This window comes from Sinocyclocheilus anshuiensis, unplaced genomic scaffold (genome assembly GCF_001515605.1).
Source record: "Sinocyclocheilus anshuiensis isolate Anshui unplaced genomic scaffold, SAMN03320099.WGS_v1.1 scaffold985, whole genome shotgun sequence".
In the NCBI taxonomy this organism is placed as follows: domain Eukaryota; kingdom Metazoa; phylum Chordata; class Actinopteri; order Cypriniformes; family Cyprinidae; genus Sinocyclocheilus; species Sinocyclocheilus anshuiensis.
This window is the reverse complement of record NW_015557117.1, coordinates 745,535-755,078: the sequence shown is the minus strand read 5'-3', so window position 1 is coordinate 755,078 and position 9,544 is coordinate 745,535. Positions and strand designations below refer to the sequence as shown.

Here is a 9,544-nt window from a genome sequence, read left to right as displayed (position 1 = left end):
AGTCTGGCGAGTAAACAAAAAAATTTACTAGCCAATGGCGATTCAATTGCCAAGGTGTCCGTAGAGGGTTGCACTATAGCAAATCTCAACGGTTTGATTGTTATATTGTTGAAAAATGTAAACTATATTATCAGCCAGCGATATATTAGTAGTTGGTTTATATATAGTACATCAGCTATTCATTGCAAAATGTGAATATATGAAGAGTTTGGTTCCAAAACGCAATAAACGCCATTTTTTTTTTTAATTTGAGTTTCCGCCAAAATCAGTATTGTATCTGGTCGGTATTGAAAAGTTCATTTTTAATTTTATGCAAAATGCGATATCCGCCAAGTTATTCTGTCATGTTTTCTCCCTTTTTTTCCAAAACGCGACAAACGCCAGTCTCCCTTCTCTGCAGAATGCGATATATCTGCTCAACCAATCACAGCGCACCATTCCACTCATGCCAGACTGGGGAGAGAGGTGTTGTAATAATGTAAAATATGTGAAAAATACAACCTAGTATGAGAGCATGTTCTAGTACACCCCCAAAACAAAATCAAGACTTTGTAAAAGAGCATAATAGGACCCCTTTAATACACAGAGCTGTAGATCACTGCTATATCGCGTTCATAATCACAGATGAGTCACATTCGATTATGAACGCGATATTGCGTAGCTTGTCAGTGTGTTTTTATTAATGCCATTAATGTTTTTGTTAATACAGCGTATAGCACTAGTCAACTAAATGAATGTAACATGGCAAAGATGAATGCACTTTTGGAAGTTGAATGTAAGGGAAATGTCATTTTGGAATTTCTGTGGTCTAATGTGATATTGTTGTTCATGTATGTTCATGATGAAATGTTCTTTTATTGTTGTAATTAATTTATAGCATTAACAAGATGACCCGTTGAATTCATTTTGGGAGCAATGACTGATTGAATGTATTTTTAGTCCAGTGCCTGTATATAAGATTAGTATTGACCAAGTTCAGCGGCTGTCATATGTGGATCAACTTACTATGTTGTGTATTTTCTACAGTTTCAATATGAAAAATAACTTTTATATTGATTCAATGGATTTATTGCATTTTGGGGAAAAAAAAAAAAACATGTCATGGATTTATTGCATTTTGGGAAAAAAATAATCAAATTTTATAATAAATCTTTGAAAATGTAAATCTGGATTTGAATTTTTAATGTTATTATAACTTAAAGATGCTATGTGAAAGTTTGAAACAGAAAATAGTGGTTTTCATCTTGCCACTTTCTTGGTAAAGAAAACACATTTTTATTCAAATGAATCAAAATGGATTTATAGCGTTTTGGAACCAAACTCTTCATATTATCTCCCAGCTCTTTATATAAATGTGGATATTTACTTTAAGTATGTCCAGCTTTATCCACATGTATACAGTATACTCACATAGTATGTTATATATATATATAACAGTATATATTATATAGCATATCTCAACTGCTTGATTGCTTGAATCATTGAAAAATGTAAACTAGGCCTATATATTATCAGCCAGCTGTAATCTTCTAAATGCAGCTATAAGGCAGGAAGATATTATTAACATCAGGCATTTCTGTAAAGCTGCTTTGAAACAATGTGTATTGGGAAAAGTGATATAAAAATACGAGTTGACTTGAAATTTGGCAAACGTAAATATTTTAGTTGATTGGGAGCTTTGATTGACGTTAGTTTTATAAAAAGTTGATGCATTACCATGATACTATTTTTCCAGATTGATGAGGAGGCCAACATTAATAAAATCGATGATTACATTGAGCTGTTGTATGAGAGCATCCCTGAGAAGATTAGAGGCTCCACTCTGATCCTGCATCTGGCTCATATCCCTGATAACCTGGAGGAGCTCCTACATAATGGTACTAAAATTGCTCATTGTTCTTCTCAATTCACTGTCGATGGTGTTATTATTCTGCAATAGACTTACGTCATGAACATGAAAAGTCATGAACTGCCACATGACAACAGTGACTTCAGTGGTCCTGACTGCTCTTGCAGTGTATGTTTGATTTTGTCAAAGAAGTTGGCGGATTTTCCGGTTGTTTGTGGGTTTGTGATGAGTTTGATGTTTTTCAGAGATTGTTCTTGGAGCTCTGGCCCGGGTACTGGGAGAGGACTGGAAGCACAGTGTGGAGCTAGCAACTACTATCATCGACATCTTCTTCTGCTTCTCAAGGTACACAATTTTGGTACAGTTTATTTGGTCTTTTTGTCAACAGCCAATTTGTCAATTCATTTTTGTTGTGGTGCCTTAAAGGGCCTGAAATAGAATCAGGTAGACAGTGTTCGAGAAGGATTTTAGTGTGCTGACAGCATGCTGATCTTTAGTGTGCTGTCTGCACAGTGAACTCTCTCTGAGAAGTGGCGTCTCCAAATTCAACCCCTTTTAGCATCACCGCTGCGGCCATCGAAACACAGCTTCAAATAACAAATTCAGTGCTTCAAAATTACATTTCAAAACAATCACTTTCAATCAGACTTTAAATCGCCTACTGTGAGCAGTTTTTTTGTTATGATGTGAACATAATCTGTAAGTCTCTGTGGGGAGTCTGGGAACAAACAAAGACTTACAGAGACACTATTGACCACACAGTGGTTGAACTCTTAAATACATCTGTTGCACTCCATCCAGCTGTTTTTGAACACAAAAACACATTATGTGGCTTCCTTATGACTAGTAAACTAGCCATTCAGATAACTCATAACTAGTAGATTTTGAAAATATGTACATACTGTTCAAACGTTTGGGGCCAGTAAGATTCTTTTTTTTTTTTAAGAAATTAATACTGTTATTCATGATGCATTAAAATGGTCAAATGTGACAGTAAAGACTTCTACATTGTTACGAAATATTTGTATTTCAAATAAATGCTGTTCTTTTGAAAAAAGTATTGGTTTCTACAAAAATATAAAGCAGCACAACTGTTTTTTTATTTTTTATTAATAATTAGAAATTGTTCTTTAACACTAAATCTGGATATTTGAATGATTTCTGAAGAATCAAGTGACACTGAAGACTGGAGTAATATTTAATGAAAATTCAGCTTTGACATCACAGGAATAAATTACATTTTAAAACCATATTCAAATATAAAATGGGTATTTTAAATATTATTTCACAATATTACTGTTTTTACTGTATTTTTGATCAAATAAATGCAATCTTGGTGAGCATAAGAAACTTAATTTAAAAACATTGAATCTTGCTGACCCCGAACTTTTGAACGGTAGTGTAGAGGGAGAAGTACGCAGCATATTCTATTTTGGAGGATTAATATACTACCTCCATTTTAAATTTTTTTATAGAAGCAGATTGCATACCAGATATCATTCTGATATAGCTCTTGTATGAGGTTGAAAGCCTTAAGAAAACCGGGATACGCTCTCAAAACGTCTTTAGTAGCTGCAGATCAGGTTACTGCTTTCACTGAGATAGCTGTCAGCATTTATTTGAGCTATTAAAGTGTATGCTCTCATTTGATGGTTTTCCTTGGCTCTCATTTGCAGATGGCTAATGTGGAAATTTTTTTCACAAGCTAGAATGTCTTCGACGTTTGAAGGATGTATTTGAAATGTATGATGAGTTGTTTGGCCTGATCTTTCAGTTCTGTTTATGTACTAATCAGGACTAGAGTATGAAATTCATCTGGCACGTCTGTCTCGGTGTCTCTGCATACCAGCCATTGTCTAGTTCTCAGATTGCATCGCATACATCAGTGTCTGGCAGAAGATGCCAGGAGAGGTCGGGGGAGGACAGACCCTCACCTCTCATCTTCTTCCTGCAGTTTCTCACAGTTCCATGGACTCATTACGCACTATAAGATTGGCGCACTGTGCATGAACATCATCGAGCATGAGCTGAAGAAATATGACCTGTGGCAGGATGAGTTAGAGAAGAAGAGCAAGGCTTATATCCTTTTTGTCACTCTCTTTTCAATCAAAAAATTAATAGCACAAAATAAATGTGGTAAACGAACTAGATTATTCCTTAACATATCCACGTGACGAGGACCCCGAAAACCAGAGATTGCGGAAGGAGCATGAGAAAACCCTTAAGAAATACCAAAGCCTCCTGGTCAAACAGGAGCAGCTGCTGCGAGGTACAGGAAGTGAAATGTTTTATGTGGCACAGTGTAGTAGGAATCATCCATGAGGCCTTGTTTATGTGTTCCTCTTCCTCCCCATGGCTCTAGTTGCGTTCTACCTGCTGTTGAATCTGTCTGAGGACACCCGCATGGAGCTCAAGATGAGGAACAAGAACATTGTCTTGGTGAGCATAAGAAACTTAATTTAAAAACATTGAATCTTGCTGACCCCGAACTTTTGAACGGTAGTGTAGAGGGAGAAGTACGCAGCATATTCTATTTTGGAGGATTAATATACTACCTCCATTTTAAATTTTTTTATAGAAGCAGATTGCATACCAGATATCATTCTGATATAGCTCTTGTATGAGGTTGAAAGCCTTAAGAAAACCGGGATACGCTCTCAAAACGTCTTTAGTAGCTGCAGATCAGGTTACTGCTATTACTGAGATAGCTGTCAGCATTTATTTGAGCTATTAAAGTGTATGCTCTCATTTGATGGTTTTCCTTGGCTCTCATTTTCAGATGGCTAATGTGGAAATTTCTTTCCGCAAGCTAGAATGACTTTGACGTTTGAAGGATGTATTTGAAATGCATGATGAATTGTTTGGCCCGATCTTTCCGTTCTGTTTATTTACTAATCAGGACTAGAGTATGAAATTCATCTGGCACGTCTGTCTCGGTGTCTCTGCATACCAGCCATTGTCTAGTTCTCAGATTGCATCGCATACATCAGTGTCTGGCAGAAGATGCCAGGAGAGGTCGGGGGAGGACAGACCCTCACCTCTCATCTTCTTCCTGCAGTTTCTCACAGTTCCATGGACTCATTACGCACTATAAGATTGGCGCACTGTGCATGAACATCATCGAGCATGAGCTGAAGAAATATGACCTGTGGCAGGATGAGTTAGAGAAGAAGAGCAAGGCTTATATCCTTTTTGTCACTCTCTTTTCAATCAAAAAATTAATAGCACAAAATAAATGTGGTAAACGAACTAGATTATTCCTTAACATATCCACGTGACGAGGACCCCGAAAACCAGAGATTGCGGAAGGAGCATGAGAAAACCCTTAAGAAATACCAAAGCCTCCTGGTCAAACAGGAGCAGCTGCTGCGAGGTACAGGAAGTGAAATGTTTTATGTGGCACAGTGTAGTAGGAATCATCCATGAGGCCTTGTTTATGTGTTCCTCTTCCTCCCCATGGCTCTAGTTGCGTTCTACCTGCTGTTGAATCTGTCTGAGGACACCCGCATGGAGCTCAAGATGAGGAACAAGAACATTGTGCACCTGCTGGTCAAGTCTCTAGAGAGGGACAATGAGGAGCTGCTGGTGCTGGTGGTCTCCTTCCTCAAAAAGCTCAGCATCTTCTTGGAGAACAAGAATGACATGGTGAGATCTTCTTGGTGTCAAACACATCAGAAGCTTTGAAATACAATTTCATGAGTTATAAAATCATTAAACGCTGCTGGTCAAAAGTTTGGAATAGTTAAGTGTTTTGAATGTTTTAAAGGAAGTTTTATGAATTTTGAATGTTTTATGGATTATCTCATGCTCTTTCCTTCTTTTTGAATGTTTTATGCTTACCAAACCTGCATTTATTTGATGAAAAATACATTAAAAACAGTATTGGTAATATTGTGAAATATTATAACAATCTAAAAGAACGTATAACTGTATTCTATTTGAATCTGTTTTAAAATGTAACCTATTCCTGTGATGGGGAGGGGAATTTTCAGCATCATTACTCCGGTCTTCAGTGTCACATGATCCTTCAGAAATCATTTTATATTCTGATTTGGTGCTCAAGAACATTTGTTATTGTTACCATTATGTTAAACTTTTTGCTGCTTTGTATTTTTGTGGAAACTGATTCACTGCCATTCAAAAGTTTGTGATAAGTATGATTAAAAAATGTATATATATTATTAATTCATCAAAAGAGACAGTAAAGACATTTGTAATGTTATAAAAAGATTTCAAATTCTGTTCTTTCGAACTTTCTATTCATCAAAAAAATCCTGAAAAAGTTTCCACAAAAATGTTAAGCAGCAAAAGATATTTTCAACAACAATAATAATCAGAACCATTATTTTTAATTGAGCACCGATAATTATAATATTAATTATTAATATGTAATATTTGAAAATCAGCATATCATAATTTTTGAGGGATCATGTGACACTGAAGACTGGAGTAATGATGCTGAAAATTCAGCTTTGCCACCACAGGAATAAATTACATTTAAAATATATTAAAATAGACAACAGTTCTTTTAAATTGTAATAATATGTCACAATATTACTGTTTTTACTATATGTTTTAATCAAATAAATGCAGCCTTGGTGAGCAGAAGAGACATAAAAAAATTAATCAATATATAAAAAATTATTTATAAAAAAAAAAACATAAAAAAAAATCTAAATTATTCCAAACTTTTGACCGGTACATGTAGATATAATATAAATATGATGCATTTTATTTAAGCATAAAGCTGCACCTTTAAGGTGTCCTAGAGAATGATGGGGTCATTTATATCAGGAAGTTTCTGTCATTGCTGAACTGCGATTCGTCCTGGTTGTCCTACACTGCTCCACTGTCACTGCACCTGGAATCAATCTACTCTGGCTATGAATGTGCATTTATCAAGACAGAAGTTGTTTTTTTCCCTGTATCCCTTAACCAAATCCTTGTTGTAGATACTGTAAAAGAAATAGGCTTTGGCTTTGAAAATCTTTCATCATGTTGTACATAAAAACACCTGTTGGACAAAAAAAAAAACTGGCTATTGTAGGAGCAGCTGAGAATAGAAGATGATTCTGTTTGTTTCTTCAGACTAAGCCGTTAAAAGATTAAGTAATTTTATATAGTTGTTTCTTTCGACATCTAATTTAAAAGGTATTTTGTGTATTTCACTTGTGCCTTTGTAACAGGCTGAAATGGACACTGTGAAGAGCTGATGAAGAGCTGATGAACGTCACTCTGCGACTCCTCCACAACCTCTCCTTTGACACGGGCCTGCGTACCAAAATGGTGCGTGTGGGTTTGCTACCCAAACTCACTGATCTGCTGGGTAACTCTCTTTCTAACCATCATATCAATGAGACTGGACTATCCTTCCACTGTGATTGAATTGCACTGTGGTTTACAGCAGGGTTTATTTACCGTTTTCAAACTTTTTGATGCCAAGCAAGGATTTTTCACAACAGTAGTTTTACAAGGGAGATTGCCTAAAACCCTCAGTTCGAGATTCTGTAGAAATAGTGATAATTATATCTGTACATATCCTACCATTCAGACGTAAGATTTTTTTCATGTATTTCTTGTTTTATTCTCACCAAGACTGCATTATATAAAAAAATGCAGTAAAACAGTAATATTGTGAAATATTATTACAATTTAAAATAAGGGTTTTCTATTTTAATATATTTTAAAATGTAATTTATTCCTGTGATGGCAAAACTGAATTTTCAGCAGCCATTACTTCAGTTTTTAGAAATTATTGTAATATGCTGATTTGGTGCTCAAGAAACATTTTTCATGATTACCAATGTTAAAAACAGCTGTGCTGCTTAATATTTTTGTGGAAACCATAATATATCTATATATATTTAGAATTCTTTGATGAATAGAACGATAAAAATAAAAAAAATAATTTATTTAAAATAGAAAAATCTTTTGCAACATTATAAATGTATTTACTATCTAATGAATAAAAAGTATTCCTTTATTAAAAAACAAAACAAAACAAAAACTTGCCAACCCCAAGCATTAATATATAAATTATTATTATTATTATTTGTTTTTTATTTCTTACTGTTTAAAAACTACGGCTATAAATTCAGTGTTATTCACATAACTAATATTAATCACATAAAATTCCAACAACTTTTTAAAAGTTGAAAAATGAAATGGTAATAGTGTCAAATTTGTTGAAAAATGATAAATAATGTTAAAAACATTTACTTTATTTCTTAAGGTAACTTTAACAACCCTAAAAATACATTTTGCTAAATCTTTTTTTTCTCTTTAATTTTTTTGTGCACTCTCTACCACCTTCTTAATAGGTGTCCCTGGACCTGTTTGAAAACGTCTAATTTAGAAAAGCTTGTAGACCAACTCTTTGCACATCTAATCCAAGCCCAGAAATGTTACTTTCTTAAAGCAGTAGATTAAAAATGAACTGGATAATATAATTTTCCTCTTTTCCATTTGAAATAAACCTTTTTGGCCCAGCACGCAATGAGCGAAAACTCGCATGAGTGAGGTTAATGGAAAAATGACATTTGTAAGGTTTCAAATTAAAGTTATCTTTAGATGTGTATTATACACTCTTATCTTCAAACTAGAAAGATACTATTTAAGGTTGCATCCAAGGATTTGCGTTGGAAAATCAGTAATGTTGAAATGTTTGAAACCACCATATGATCTACATCTGAATAGTTGTCTTTACAAGCAGTAGAATATACAGTTACACTGAAACCGAGAACCTGCTTTGGCAGAAGCTGGTGCAGATGATGGAGGTTTGGCTTAAATTGCGGCCATTTCTATCAGATACCCTGACTCAAGTGAAGCCGAACACATTTACCCAGTGATTATGAGTTCAGCTAGTCATGTCAGAGGAGAATAATTCCTCTTTGTGTCTGTTTTCATTTTCAGTCGTTCACAACAATCCAACAGCACTTTTCATGCATCTCTGTCAGGCATCCACCACAATATTTCTAGTAATTTGATGCATCATATGACATGCATCTCTGTTCCTGACCAGCTCGAATTACTCCTCCACATCGAAATGAAGTAGAAGCTGCTTTGTAAATCCTTCTCGTGATTACATCTAAGGGCTTAATTGTGCGTTTTTTCAATGTGTTAGGCATTTACGCTTCAACAGTTAGGGCTGAGTTTAAGAGAATGCCTGGCTGCTGTCGTAAAGTCCGTCTCCGCTTACTCTCGCTGAGGTGAGGCAGCGACGCGGGTCAACGCAGTCTGCGGCCGCTAACGAGAAGCACATGTTCCGCCACCGAAGGCCTGCCCAGGACGGCCCTCGCTTATTAATGCCACTATATGCCTCCTCCTGTGTTCCCAATTAAATAAACTAAGCAAACCTCTTCTTTACCTACTCCGCTTTCTCTCACTCTCTCTTCCTTTTTTTAATCCTGATATCCCCAGCGGTCACATCTGCTTCTAATCGCCAATGTGATAATGTGTTCTAGGGTGTCTCGGGTCCCGACTGCCACGGTCGGACTCATAATGACTGATTATGCCATTGCTCTATCTGAGTGTTTCCTATCTCACAGGGGAGGATCAGCATTAGGGAAGAAGAGGAGGAGGGCGAAAAGTGTTATTAATGAGCGTGTTTGTAGGGAGAAGCGTGAGTGTGTGTGGTGCGTGTGTATCTGCAGTCTCTCTCTCCCTTGTGGACTGAGTTTGGATTGTAATCACATA

General features: G+C 35.7%; 1 pseudogene; it reads left to right on the top strand.

Annotated features, from left to right (window-relative positions):
• The window catches only part of LOC107677750 (kinesin-associated protein 3-like), a 34,122-nt pseudogene that overhangs the window by 2,881 nt on the left and 21,697 nt on the right, over nt 1-9,544 (top strand).